Source organism: Myodes glareolus, chromosome 21 (assembly GCF_982192425.1).
Source record: "Myodes glareolus chromosome 21, mMyoGla1.1, whole genome shotgun sequence".
NCBI classification, from domain to species: Eukaryota; Metazoa; Chordata; class Mammalia; order Rodentia; family Cricetidae; genus Myodes; species Myodes glareolus.
This window is the reverse complement of record NC_142046.1, coordinates 8,523,723-8,538,791: the sequence shown is the minus strand read 5'-3', so window position 1 is coordinate 8,538,791 and position 15,069 is coordinate 8,523,723.

Below are 15,069 nucleotides of genomic sequence, written 5' to 3'. Positions count from 1 at the left end.
ACTTTGAGATATCATCTTACACCTGTCAGAATAGCCAAACTCAAAAACACCACTGATAGCCTATGCTGGAGAGGATGTGGAATGAGGGGAACACTCATCCATTGTTGGTGGGAATGCAAACTCGTGCAGCCACTGTGGAAATCAGTGTGGCGGTTTCTCAGGAAACTGGGAGTCAACCTCCCTCAGGACCCAGCAATTCCACTCTTGGGAATATACCCTAGAGATTCCCTAACATACTGCAAAAGCATTTGTTCAACTATGTTCATAGCAGCACTATTTGTAATAGCCAGAACCTGGAAGCAGCCTAGGTGCTCCTCAATAGAAAAATGGTTAAAAAAGGTGTGGAACATATACACATTAGAGTTTTACTCAGCGGTAAAAAACAATGACATCTTGAATTTTGCATGCAAATGGATGGAAATAGAAAATGCCTTACTGAGTGAGGTAAGCCAGACCCAAAAAGAGGAACATGGTATGTATTCACTCATAAGTGGATTCTAGCCATAATTAAAGGTCTTTGAGCCTGTTATTCATGATCCTAGAGAAGCTAAATAAGAAGATGAACCTGATGAAGATTATTTAGCTATCCGCCTGGAGGTAGGAAATAGACAAGAGTCCCAGGTAACCTCGGGTGCATTGAGGGGGTGGGAGGGTTGTTAGAAGGGGAGACGGTTAGAGAGAAGGGAGTAGGGGAGGAATGGTGGACCGGGATGTGGGGGAGGGAGGAAGGATGAATATGGGATCAGGTAAGAATATAGTTTAACTAAGGGAGTCATTTTTGGGATTACAGGAGACTTGATTATATATGGGATCCCAGATCCAAGGAGAGATCTCCAGATTGTTCTCTGGACAGAGGAGAGGGTGCCTGAACCGGCCTTGGCCCATAACCATACTGGTGAATATTTTGCTTATCACCATAGATCCTTCATCTGGAGGTGGATGACGATACAGATGGAGATCCACATTGGAACACCGGTCTGAGCCCCCCAAGGTCCAAATGTGGAGCAGAAGGACGAAGAAAATGAAAAAAGAAATAATGACTGCGAGGGATGCTATCACCCACTGATACAAGGGGACGGATCTAATGAGAGTTTACCAAGGCCAGTTGGACTGGGACTGAACGAGGACGTGATCCAACCAGATTATCTGAATGTGGCTGGCCCGGAGTCTTTCTGAAAAGCCATTGACAATGACACTGGGACTTGTTTCCTCTGCATATACTGGATTTTGGGGATCCAGTCTGTTTGGATTCTCACCTTCCTGGACGTGGAGGGAGGGGGAGGAGCTTGAACTTCCCATGGGGCAGGAAACCCTGTCTTCCCTTAGAGACGAAGAGGGAGGAGGAGAGGGAGTGGGGGGAGTGGGAGGGTGTTGGGAGGTGGGGTGGAAATGGAAACTTTTATAATTTAATAAAATTACTTTCAAAAAAAAAGAAGTTTAAGTCACACATCAAACCCCACAACCCCACACACTAGTAGTTGGAGAGTTAAATAATCCCCTTTCACCACTGGACAGGACTTATAGACAGAAACTTCACAGAGGAATAATGAAATTAACAGATGTTATGACTCAAATGGGTTTATCAGATACCTACAGGACATTTGACCCACACACAAAAGAATATACCTTTTTATTAGGAATGCATGGAATCTTCTCTAAAATCAATCACATATTGGCAACAAAGAAAATCTCCACAGATACAAAAAATTGAAATAAAACCCTGTATCTTATTGGATCACCATGACTTAAAGTTAGACTTCAACAACAAGACTAATTGCAGAAAATTCAAAATCTCATGAAAATTGAACAATGTTCAGCTGAATCAGCCCTGGGTCAAAAAAGAAGTAAAGAAAGAATTAAAAACTTACTAGAATTCAATAAAATTGGATGCACAACATACCCAAACTTAGGATAATTTGAAAGCAGTGCTAAGAGCAAAGATCATAGCATTATGTACCCACATAAAGAACCTGCATAAATCTCACACTAGGTACTTTACAGTACATCTAAAAACTCCAGAACAAAAAGAAGAAATTTACACAAGAAGAGTATATGCCATGAAATAATGAAATTGAGGTCAGGAATTAATAAAATAAAAACAAAGTAAACAATACAAAGAGTCAATGAGATGAAGAGTTTGTTCTTTGTGAAAATCAACAAGATAGACAAAACTATATCCAAACTAGCCAAAAGGCTGAGACAGAATATCTAAATTAACAAAATCAGAAATGAAAAGGGGGACAAAATAACAGACATTGAGGAAATCTACAGAATAGTAGGCCATACTTCAAAAACTTGTACTCCAAAGAATTGGAAAATTTAAAGGAAATGGATTTTTTTCTGGATAGGTAACACTTACCAAATTAAACCAAGACCAGATAAACAATTTAAATAGACCTATAACCCCCAAGGAAATAGAAGCAGTCAATAAAAGACTCTTAACTTAAATAAATAAATAAAAGTCTAGAACTAGACAGGTTCAGAGCAGAATTCTATCAGAACTTTAAAGAGCTACTACAAATAATCTTCAAAATTTTTTCACACACTAGAAACAAAAAGGACATTGCCAAACTCTTTTTTGAGGCTATTTACCTTAATGCCCAAGTCACAAACAGCTGCAATGAAAAAAGAGAATTACAGACCAATCTACCTCAGGAGTTATGCAAAAATAAATAGAATACTGGCAAAAGAATCCAAGAAATATCCACCATGATTAAGTAGGATTTATCCCAGAGATGCAGGGTTGGTTCAGCATACAAAAATATGTCAATGTAATCCTCCATATAAATAAACTGAAAACCACTTATCATCTCATTAGATGATGCAAAAGCCTTTGACAAAATTCAAACCCCCTTCATGATAAGGATTTTCAAGAGAACAGGGATATAAGGAACATACCTAAACATAATAAAGGTAATATACAGCAAGTCAACAGCCAACATCAAACTAAATGGAGAGAAATCCAAAGTGACTTTTCTAAAGTCAGGAACAAGACAATCCTGCCCACTCTCTCCATACCTACACAATGTAGTAGTTTAATTTCTAGCCAGAACAACTAGAAAACAATAGGAGATCAAGGGGAAACAAATTTGAGCAGAAGAAGCCAAACTTTCACTATTTTCAGGTTATAGGATAGCATACACAAATGACCAGAAAAAAAAATGAGTCAGGGAACTCCTACAACTGACAAATACCTTCAGTAATGTATTGGAAAAAAGATTAACTAAAACATCAGTACCCCTCCTACATACAGATGATAAATGTCCAAAGAAAGAAATCAAAGAATCATCACCCTTTGCAATAGCCACAAACAGTATAAATTATCTTGGGGTAACTCTAATCAAACATGGGAAAGATCTGCTTTAAAGAACTTTAAGTCTTTGAACAAAGAAATCGAAGAAGATATCAGAAAACGGAAAGATTTCCTATGCTCTTCAGTAGGAAGGATCAACATAGTAAAAATGGCCATCTTACCAAATGCAATCAACAGACATGAAACTACCAGCACAATTCTTCAAAGACCTTCAAATAACAATAGTCAACCTAATATCCCAAACCAAAAACCCAGGGTAGCCAAAACAATCCTATACACTAAAGCAACTTATGGAGACATTACTGTCTCTGACTTCAACCACTGCTATAGAGATATCATAGTGAAAATATCTTGGTAATATTACAAAAACAGACAGGTGTACTGGTGAAATTTTATTGAAGACCCTGATATTAATCCACACATTTATAAAGTCTGACAAAGAAGCTAAAATTACAGAACAGAAAAAAAGAAAGTATCTTTGTCAAATGGTATGGGCATAACTGGATGTCCAGATGTTGAAGAATGCAAATAGATTCATATATATTCCCATGCGCAACATTCAAGTCTGAATGAATCAAGGACCTCAACATCAATCCAGCCACACTGAGCCCCATAGAAGAAAAAGTAGAAGTAGCTTTGAATGCACTGGCACAGGAGACCACTTCCTGAATATAACACCAGTAGCACAGACACTGAGAGCAACAATAAATTAATGAACCTCCTAAAACTGAGAAGCTTCTGTAAGGCAATGGATACAGTCAATAAGACAAAACAGCAGCCTACTGAATGGAAAAAGATTTTCAAGAATACCACATAAGACAGAGAACTCATCTCCAAAATATATAAAGAACTCAAGAAACTAGACATCACAATACAAAATAATCCAAATAAGATGGTATACAGATTGAAACAGAATTCTCAGCAGAAAAATTGAAAATGGCTGAATGATACTTAAAGAATTGTTCAACATTCTTAGCCATCATGGAAAGGCAAATCAAAATGAATCTGAGATACCATCTTACACCAATCAGAATGGTTAAAATAAAAAACACCAATGATAACTTATGCAGGAAAGATATGTAATAAGGGGAACACTCCTCCATTTCTGGAAGGAGTACAAACATGTACAACTTCTTTGGAAATAAGTATGATAGTTTCTCAAAAAATTGAGAATCAAGTCCCAGCACTACTACTATTGGGCATATACCCAAAGGATACATACTCCTACCACAAGGACATTTGCTCAACTTCTGTTCATATCAACATTATCCATAATACCCAGAGCCTGGAAAAAACCTGGGAGCCCCTCAACTGAAAAAATGGATAAAGAAATTGTGGTACAATTACATAATGGTTACTACTCAGTGGTAAAAAAATCACATCTTGAAATTTGCATGCAAATCGATGGAACTAGAAAAAGGTCATCCTGGGTAAGGTAACTCTGACACAGAAAGACAATTACAGTATGTACTCACTCATAAGTGCTTATTGGACACAAAGCAAAGGATTTCCAACCTATAGTTTGTGTTCCCTAAGAAAATAGATCACCAGAATAACTCTGTAAGAGAGAGATACACAGATCCACCTGGGATGGGAAAATAGACAAGATTTCCTGAGAAAATTTAGATTGTGGTAGTGCGATAAGGGAGGGTAGAAGGAGCTCAAAGGGAAGAAGTGATGGGAGGAGGGAAACATGATGGAAAGTAGTGGCCAAGATGGAAAAAGACAAAGAGGAAGAGCAAGGAAAGAGATATGATTCAGCGAACCATTATAGAGCTAATGAGAAACCTAGCACCAGGTAAATTCCCAGGAATTCACAAGGATAACCCTAACTAAGACCAGAAGCTAGAGTGGAGAGGGTGTCTGAACTGGACTTCTCCAGATAGATGACTTCCTTAATTGTCATCTTAGAATCTTCATCCTGTAACTGATGGAAGAAGATGCAGAGATGCACAACTAAACACTGGGCTGAGCTCCCAGAGTCCAGTTAAAGAGAAGGAGGAGTGATAATATAAGCACAGGTGTCAACACCATGATAGGGCTACTCATTGAAACAGATGACCTGAACTAGTGGTAGCTCACTGACTCTTGACTGACAGTGGAAAGAGGGTCCTACACATAATCAAACTAGGTCCTCTGAATGTGGTGACAATTGTGTGCCTGGAGCAGTCTTTGAGAACACTGGTAGTGGGATCAGGCTTTATTCCTAGTGCTTGAACTGACTTCTTGAAGCTGATTCTCTTTGGAGTGATACCTAGTTTAGCCTAGAAAGAGGGTGTTGGGCCTTAGTCCTACCCCAAAGTGCTTGTCCAGACTTTGATAACTTCCCATGGGAAGACTTACCCTCCCTGATTCAGGACAGTCTTCCCTAAATAAATAACCCTTTATTATATGTAATTCTGAACTAGTGTGGGTTTATTTTGTGTCTTCTATCATCTGGCATCTGAATGTGGGGACCAGTGGACACTTTTTGGGATTGGTCTGTCAGTCGCATGATGCATAGGGCACTGACTTTCCTGTCCATGGATTTAGCTGGCTCTCAGACACAGCAGGCTGTTCCTCAGAACTCCCTGGCTCATGACCCACAAGCCAGCCCACACACTGATGCCTGTGATCCCCATGGTGCACACAGTTCACAATTCATACTGACAGAAGACTTTGGGTTTTCTCTTTATCCTGGGCCCCAACTCTTAGAATCATTTGACTGCCTTAATAACTGTTCTTAATTTGCAAAATAAGCAATGCATGCTGTTCACTGCTGCTATCAACTTTCAACCACGTAGCAGCTGCTGCTAGCATCTCTTGGCCACACAGCTGCAACTGCAACACCTGCTGGCTGATAACAATTATGACATCTATTCCAATTCATTGCAATTACTTTACAACAGGTAAGATCTGAAAAATTAGAAAAAAAATGATTGATAACATTCAGGTGTCCAATACTTATTTTCCTATATTATGGAAGATATTGTGCAAGACTTACACTATTTTCCTTTCTATTATTTGATTCTAGGAATTAGATTTGTTCTCAGTATAATCTCATTAAAAATTATTCAATACTACAGAGATGGATAGTATCAATTTGTTGAATCTGTCAGAATCTATTGAAAAGTTATATGTCCAAGGATGAACAAGTCAGAATCCTCAGTGAGAACATCAGAACAGAACACTGGATAGGAGATTTAGACTTTAAAATATAAAGTAGTAAAAAAGATTTGGAAAGACTGAAGATTTTTTTGAAATTGATGAGCAGGGACAGAAGGAACAAGAACAGGATTTAGTATCGTCAGTACATGCCAGACCCTGGATGACTTACACAGAATTTCAACTGCATATCCAGTAATTTTCTCAGAAATACCATCTGGCACAAATTACTACTACAAAGGTAGTAAAAGAATATGCAAGTGAACCAATACATATAAGCAATCTAAAAGAAATAAAATGAGCAACAGTTTCTTATGGGCTACACATTCACCATTTTTCAGGGAAGTGGTGAAAATGTGGTCTTCAAGCACTAAGGCAACCCCACATGATTGACTTCAATTAATCTCAGCAGTCCTAAAAATGGACTTTTTGAAGTGTTATTGGAGAGAAGAGGCAAAAATTTTAGAACAGCAGGGGAAAATAAAAGAATTTGAAACTTCCCAAGATCAAATTCTTGGCAAGGGTCATTACTCTGAATGTCAGGAACAAGCTCACTACAACGAATGCTGATTTAATTCAAAAGTTTTTTCTTTATTGAATGTCTCTCTGCTGCCATTGTTCCTTTCTCATTAGCATTAAGAAAATTCAGGTTAATAAAGTATTATGTCATCTATTTCTGGGGGTATTTTCCATTCCTTTCATTTGTTTAGCATATCCTTTACAGTTTGATTTGATCTTTCTATAACTGCCTGATCTGTAGGATTGTTTAGTGTTCCTGTAATATGTTTTATATTATTGCAGGAGAACAATTCTTTATCTGTCAGTTGTTTTAAGTAAATGCTGATTGGCCCATAGACAGGCAGGAAGTATAGGCGGGAAAACAAGACGGGAAGTAGAGGTGGAATATGAGTACAGGAGTATTCTGGGAAGAAGGAAGCTCTTCTCTCAGTCCTGCCCAGACTACTGAAGAAGCAGGATGTGACCTGCCCGGCTAAAAAAGTACTGAGCCATCCGGCTAACATAGATAAGAATAATGGGTTAATATTAGTCATAAGAGCTAATACGAAGCCAGAGCTAATGGGCCAATCAGTTTATTACCTAATGTAGACTCTCTGTGTGATTTTCTTTGGGAGCTTGCCAGCTGTGGGAACTGGACAGGACAGAAACCCCAACAAGCAGGATGCTACAGAATGGCGCCAATGTTTGGGCAACTGCATCCACATAAAGTCTGAGACAGCTTGGAAAGCAATTCTAGAACAAAATAATAGTATTAAGCATGATTTATTGGTAGCAGCAATTTCTCAGATCTGCTCTGCTTGCTAGAGGCAAGTACTCTCATTTAAGAGAGGCTTCCTGACTCAGCTTTAGCTATAAAACCTTGTAGCTCTTTTAAGAAGCCCTGCCACGAAACACTTACACAGTGGTGATGAAAAGCTGGCTGCATGCTTTTTGGTTTTCAGTGATAGCAGAAAAAAAAGCTGTGCAGTTTTAAAATGCTGGCTTTCTGTACCATCCTGCTAGTGCAAACTCTTACTCTTTGAGGCAGGAGGTCCAGCTACAGAGAGAGCATTTGAATGTTTTGGGACACAATGTTGTAGCTTGCTTGCTGGCAAGGACCTTGAAATGTCATAGAGTTGTGGCAATAAACATGACTCCAGCCCGGTACCTCAACCATGAGGCTGAAATCTCAGAAAGCTAAAAATGGGCTGGATCCAGCTGTGAAAGCCACGGCTTTATTTCTATCCATATTGCTTGGTAAATTAAAGACTCAAGTAGAAAAAGAGAGGTATACAGTAAAGAGAGATTCAGAAGGAAAAAAACCTCTAAATGGTTTATTGTGGCTAAAAATATGTGCAGGCTTGAAAAAAGGTTAAAATCCTTAAAATAAAAAAGAAAGAAGAGAGTAGTTGGGTGTGGTGGTACACACCTTTAATTTCAACACTTTGGAGACAGAGGTAGATTGACCTCAGTGACTTCAAGGTGTGGTAGCACACACCTTTAATCCTAGCACTGGGGAGGCAGAGACAGGTGGATCTCTGTGAGTTCAAGAAAAGCCCATTTTATATAAGGAGTTCCAGGACAAAGATATACAGAGAACCTGTCTCGTAAAGTAAAAGTAAAAGAAATAGAGGTTAATGTAAAGCCGCATAAAAATGGAAAACACACAGAAAATCTGGGTACTGTATGTTATTATGCTCTCTTTGACTTGTTTGAATTCTGAGGAAGGAGCAACAGTTGCTAAAAGATATTTGTTTATAAATGCTGCTGAATTAATCCAAGATAGGTATTTTGAAAATACCTTGACTTCAAAATTGAAGTCAAAAGATATGTTACTTTGGAGAAGAGATTTTGCTTTTGTTTCTACAGGAAACGAGAGCCTGTGGTTTCTGAGTTAAGAAAAATCAGGTTCGATCAAGGAAGACCACCTGAGAAATCTCTAGTAGGAAAAGATGGCACGGATGTCTGAGTTTTACATCCAGGACAGATTAAAGACTGATGCCTGAGATGATCAAGACTCACAGGATACTCCAGTCAGGACTTGATCATAACTCTAAATTTTCTTTAGGTCCCTATAAGATGATTAGTGCCCCCAACCAGTGGGAAGTAGTCTGGAATATTACACCCAGATTCCCAAAAAATGGACTATGGCTATTTTCCTTTGTTTAAAAAAAGAGGGAGAAGTGGTGTGGGAGAACAATTCTATATCTGTCAATTATGTTTTAAATAAATGCCAATTGGCTGATAGCCAGGCAGGAAGTATAGGTGGGAAAACCAGACAGGAAGTAGAGGTGGGATATGATAACAGGAGTATTTTGGGAAGAAGGAAGCTCTTCCCTCAGTCCTGCCCAGATCACCGAAGAAGCAGGATGTGACCTGCCCCACTGAGAAAAGTACTGAGTCATTTGGCTAACATGGATAAGAATAATGGGTAAATATAAGTCATAAGAGCTAATACAAAGCCTGAGCTAATGGGCCAATCTGTCTTTATAACTAATGTTATAATGACCTTTTGTGTCATTCTTTGGGACCTAATGACTATGGGAACCGGGCAGGACAGAAACCCCAACAAGTCTCGCCCTCATGTTACATATTATAATAAGCAAAAAACTGTTTCATTTTCTTAGACACATATGCTGGACCATTGTCAGTCTTTATTTATGCATGTATGCCAATGATGGCCATAACTTCTAATAAATATTTTCTGAGCTCAAGGCAGTTGCCCATTGAAAACCTGAATAAGTGTCATTGGTGTGCTGTACATATTTCTGTAAAATTCTATAAAGTGGAACACATCTATCTTCCAGATATTATTCCTTTGAGTACCTTTTGGGTTACTCCCTGCTGGTAATGGTGTTTGTTTATAGAAAGAACAAGTAGGACATCTCTTTACAATCTCCTTAGCTTGTTACCATGTAATAGAAAACTCTTTAAACCTTTGCTATTAACATGATATTTTAATGAAATTATGAGGTCTGCAGCACACTTCTGATCAATAATGGATCAATTTCTACATTACCTTGTGCTAGAGGATCTGGCAGACCCATATGGGATTCCCTCCTTGATTGACATGTGTAGAATTTTCTTTTTGAGTAGAGATTGTTTAGAACATTTCATCTGACTTTATTGTATATATCTTGAATGACACTCTTACCTCTGATTAATTTTCTTGATCTTGATTATGTTAGGTAAGTTTTTTCATACAGATGCTCCAAAGTTCTTTTTGTATTTTCATTTTTACTTGATATATTTCTACAAAAAGTTTAAATTTTAGTGTCACAACTTTTATTTTCATTTGAATAGTTTATGTGATTGAGAAACACCATTTTTATTTTTAAGTATAAGAAAAATTTACTTGGATAGATTTTTGACTTTTTTCCTCTTTTGAGGAAATGTCTCTCTATGTTACTCTTCATGTTCTGAAAAATCTCTATGCACACCAGAGTTGCCTTGAACCTACAGAGATTTGACTGCTTCAGTCTTCTGAGTCCTTTAATTAAAGGTGTGAGTCACCATGCCTACTTTGATCTTATTTTTTAATTTAATTTAGCAATATTTTGAATTTCCTGTTGTTAATAAGTTTAGCTTAATCACCGTAGCTCAGACACACCAACCATGAACTGTTTATGTTCACTGTGTGAGGTGGGATCATTAGTCTGACATTCATATGCCTTCTGAAATATTATGAACACACTGGGACCACTATCCTCATAGCTTCATTCAACCATGAAAATTTCCAACCTCTTGTTTGTGATATACTTTCCACCTTTGCATTTTTCTTTCTTTTTTTTCTTCATTTTTTGAGACATGGTTTCACTGTGTAACCCTAGTTGATCCTGTAACTCATTCCACAGACCAGGCTGACCAAAAGCTAACAGAGAGCCTCCTGCCTCTACCTTCTGAGTGCTTGGATTAAAGATGTAAGCCATCACCACCCAGTGTAATATATTTTTTATTTAAATTAACATGTGATTATACATTTCCATTATGAGAGATGTATATATATATATATATATATATTGTATAATGTATTTATAAAGTAACCTATCTCTTAAATGTTTGTCATATTTGTGGTATAATCACTCAGACTTCTTCCTTTTGAAATATACACTGCATTATCATAATCTCTTATCACTCTACCTTGCAATCAACCCATAGATTCTTTCTTCATTCTAATTCCATGTACACTGACCAGCTTTACTCCTCCTTATAACACAATTTGCTCAGTATTTTGTAATTTGTTTTATTATTCAAATTATTTTTGTAATATAATGTTAGCTTGATATTAACTATGCAGGTAACTTTATTTATCCCACATGCAGTGGTTCATTAAAATCAGGTAGCCAAATGGGTTTAAGTCCTAGGTGGTCAACATGAACTGTTGAAACCTCTGAGTTTAGAAAGATCAAGCTTATGTGAAGTTTAGAAGTAAGAAGATAGATTTTTAATGGACTTTCAGAAGTTGTTGTAAATTTGTGGAATTATTATGTTCCAAGTAAGGGTTGGGTGCCCAAGGTATGGACTAGAGAATTATGTAGCATTGAAAAATCTAGCAATCTAAACAGCTTAGCAGAGCTACAGTATAAGTTAACTAGCTAAGAGCTATGCAGTTAAGTAATTTATTCCATACAGAGTTGATGTGGGATTCCCCTCTATAGGCTGTCAATATGTTTTATTACCACTGGTTTATAAAGAAGCTGCTTTGGCCTGTGGAAGGGCAGAATATAGCTAGGTGAGAAAACTAAACTGAATGGAGGGAGAAAGAAGACAGAGCCAGGCAGATGCCATGTAGTTGCCAAAGTAGAAGGATACCAGAATCTTATTGGTAAGGCACAGCCTTGTGGCAATACACAGATGAATAGAAACGGCTTAATTTAAAATGGGAGAGGTAGCGAGTTATATGCCTGAGCCATTGACCAAAAAGTGTTCTAATTAATACAAGGATTTTTGTGACTATTTGGGTCTGGGTAGCTAGGAAACAAAAGCACAGTGTCCACTTATATATTGATGCCCAAACGTTTGGCAAGAATTTCCTGAGAAAGTTTTAAAAATGGATTCTTGACAAACAAGAACAGAATCAAGCACATCTTCATGGTAACTGTCTGTTTTTTTCTGGTAGGCTCTGTTTGCTAGAGGCAAGCAGAGATGCAGCTCCTTTAAGAGAGGCTCAGCATTAGCAACAAAAACCTTACGACCCTTTTAAGAGGCTCTGCCACCAAAGATTTAGATGGTGTTTATGAGCAGTCAGTGGCAGGCTTCTGGGTTGAGGCAAGGACCTAGGTATTCCAAGTAGTTGTGGTAATTAATATGGCTCATGCCAGTACCTCCACCATGAAGCTAGATTCTCAAAAAGCTAAGGAATGGGGTGGAACCAGTTGCCAGAGCCACAACTGTAATTCTAGCTTAGCAGATTCAAAATTCATGTGATCAGAAAAAAATATAGTGTTATACAGTGAATCTGTTTGAATACGACAGATTCAGACAGAAATAAAAAAATGTAAATGGCTTATAGTGTGTTTAAAAATATATGTAGGCTTGAGAGAGAAGAGAAAAAGTATAGAAAAAGTATTTTTTAAAAAGAAATAGATTAACCAGGCATAGATGTGCATGTCTTTAACTCCAACAGTTGGAAAGCAGAAGCAAGTGGATCTCTGTGACTTCAAGGTTAGCCTGTTCTACAGAGTGATATCAAAGCCAGTGAAAGATACACGGAGAAATCTTGTCTCAAAAAGTAAAAAATTTTAAAAAAAAGAATATAAAAAGTCACATAAAGATGGAAAATACACAAAGAGTCAGGATTATGTATATTATTGTTTTCTTTAAATTTTTTGACTATGTATGAGCTAACTACAGAGAGATATTTCATTGCATGGCTGATATGATAAACAAATATTTTAAAGGTATCTTGGTTTCAAAATTTAAGTCTAAGGACTTGTTACTTAGGAAAAGAGGTTCTGCTTTTATTTCTACAGAGGACAGAAAGCTGTGTAGTCTTTACTGGCTCATATGGCTTGATCAAACAAGACCCCCTGAAACAATAGCCTAGGTGGTCCAACATTCACAACAGTTTCAGGACTGCTGGATGAGATGGACCAACCACATAGGATACCCCATAAAAGACCTGATTAACATCTCTCCCAATCAGCAAGAAGTAGTCTAGAGAACTACACCCAAAATCTCAAATACTGCTTTTAAATATTTCTTTTCATTTAAAAGGAGTTAATTATAAGTGGTCAATGGTCACAGTCAATCTCTTTTTAATAAATGGAGTGGGAAGGATATAATATAGAAATGAATACTTTACATTGGTGTGGACTGTGGTTTATTGATGCAAATTTAAGGTCAATTTTGTTATATGTATATTTCTACACTTATTTAAGGTATCACGTTTATAAAACTCATTCAAAATGTGATGTATAGTTAAGAAATACAGATTACTAGGTAGTCATCTATAATAATCAAGTTTTAATTACATTACAGAGATCTTCTAGATATACAGAGATATATTTCAGTTAGATAATCTTCAACACTTCAAAGACCTAGAGAATATGACATGGAAGAGGTTTTAAGAACTTAGACTTTTCTCAACAGTGAAACATGTCTGCTTCTGGCAGCACCAGTTACTTCAGGGGGGTTGATGGGCATTGAAGAAACTTGTTATAAAATTTGCTTTCAATGTGAAAAGGCTGTTGATTTGGACAAGAAAGTTCTCTTGCTTAGACTGCTTGATGGTATGCTGTATAAACTAGACATTCAGGACCCACAGAAAAATGACTGCTGAAATGTTGAACTTGTCTAAAGAAGGTAAGACAGTCATTCAGGGCTCCTGATTAATAAAAGACTGTGCCAGGCATTCTGTAGGACATAGAAGAAGATGACTGACAAACTGCCATTATAGGTGAAATAGTCTTTCAAATTTGCTGCTTCAACAAAAAAACTGCCAGATACTTTGGGCCTATAGGTTGAAGATGAATGCCCCAATATTACAGATCTTTGGATGACTGTTCAGGAAGCAAGATATCTCTGTCAATTTAAGAGTTTCAGAAGTTGCTAACAATGTACTTCCTGTTTACTTAGGTAATATATCCTACTTAGGCCTTTGATGGAGTTGTACAGAGCAGTTACAATTATAGTTTTCATTAACTAGACTAAAAAATAAATTTGCCAGGCAGTGGTGGTACATGCTTTTAATCCCAGCACTAGAGAGGCAGAGGCAGATAGATCTCTTGTGCTTCGAGGCCAGCCTAGTCTATAAGAGCTGATTCCAGGACAGGCATCAAAGTTACTCAGAAAAACCATGTTTTGAAAGACCAAAAGAAAGATAAATTAGATACAAAAATTTAGATTCACAAAGATAAGATAAATGATAATTTTCTTTAATTTTGCCTAATACAAATAGATGAAATATTGCAACTATAATTCTTGTTTGATAACTATTTTGTTATTTGGAATTTTACTACATTAAAGTTAAAGCCTTCCTTTTTATTTAGACAGAAAAAGGGAGATGATTTCGGATTCCCCTCTGTATTCTGTAGATATGTTTTATTACATTCTTTAATAAAGAAACTCCTTTGGTCTATGGCAGATAAGAATATAGCTAGTTGAAAACACTAAACTGAAAGTAGGGAGAAAAAAGCAGAGTCAGGCAGATGTCTTGTAGGTGTCAAAGGAGAAGGATGCCAGAACCTTACCAGTAAGCACAGCCTCATAGTGATATATAGATTAGTAGACATGGGTTAGTTTAAGTGGTAAGATCTAGATAGGAATATGCCTGAGATATTGGCCAAACAGTGTTGTATTTAATATGTCACATTATTTCGTTCTGGGTTGCCAGAAAATGAAAGTGCAGTCTCCTTTTATATTATGTTCTACATAAAAGATTTTCTGCAACTGGGTCCTTAAATGTTTTGTTCTCTATTTCCATCTGAAATTAAAAATCTATGCATTCAGGTTTTGGAAAACCAATCCAGCTGAGATAATGTTATTAACTTCATTAATAATAGTCAATTATTTTGACAAATATTTCCATATCTATTATTATTATGAAGAAAGAGCCATTATGGGGCTAACAAGAAACCTGGCACTGGAGAAATTACCAGGAATCCACAACAATG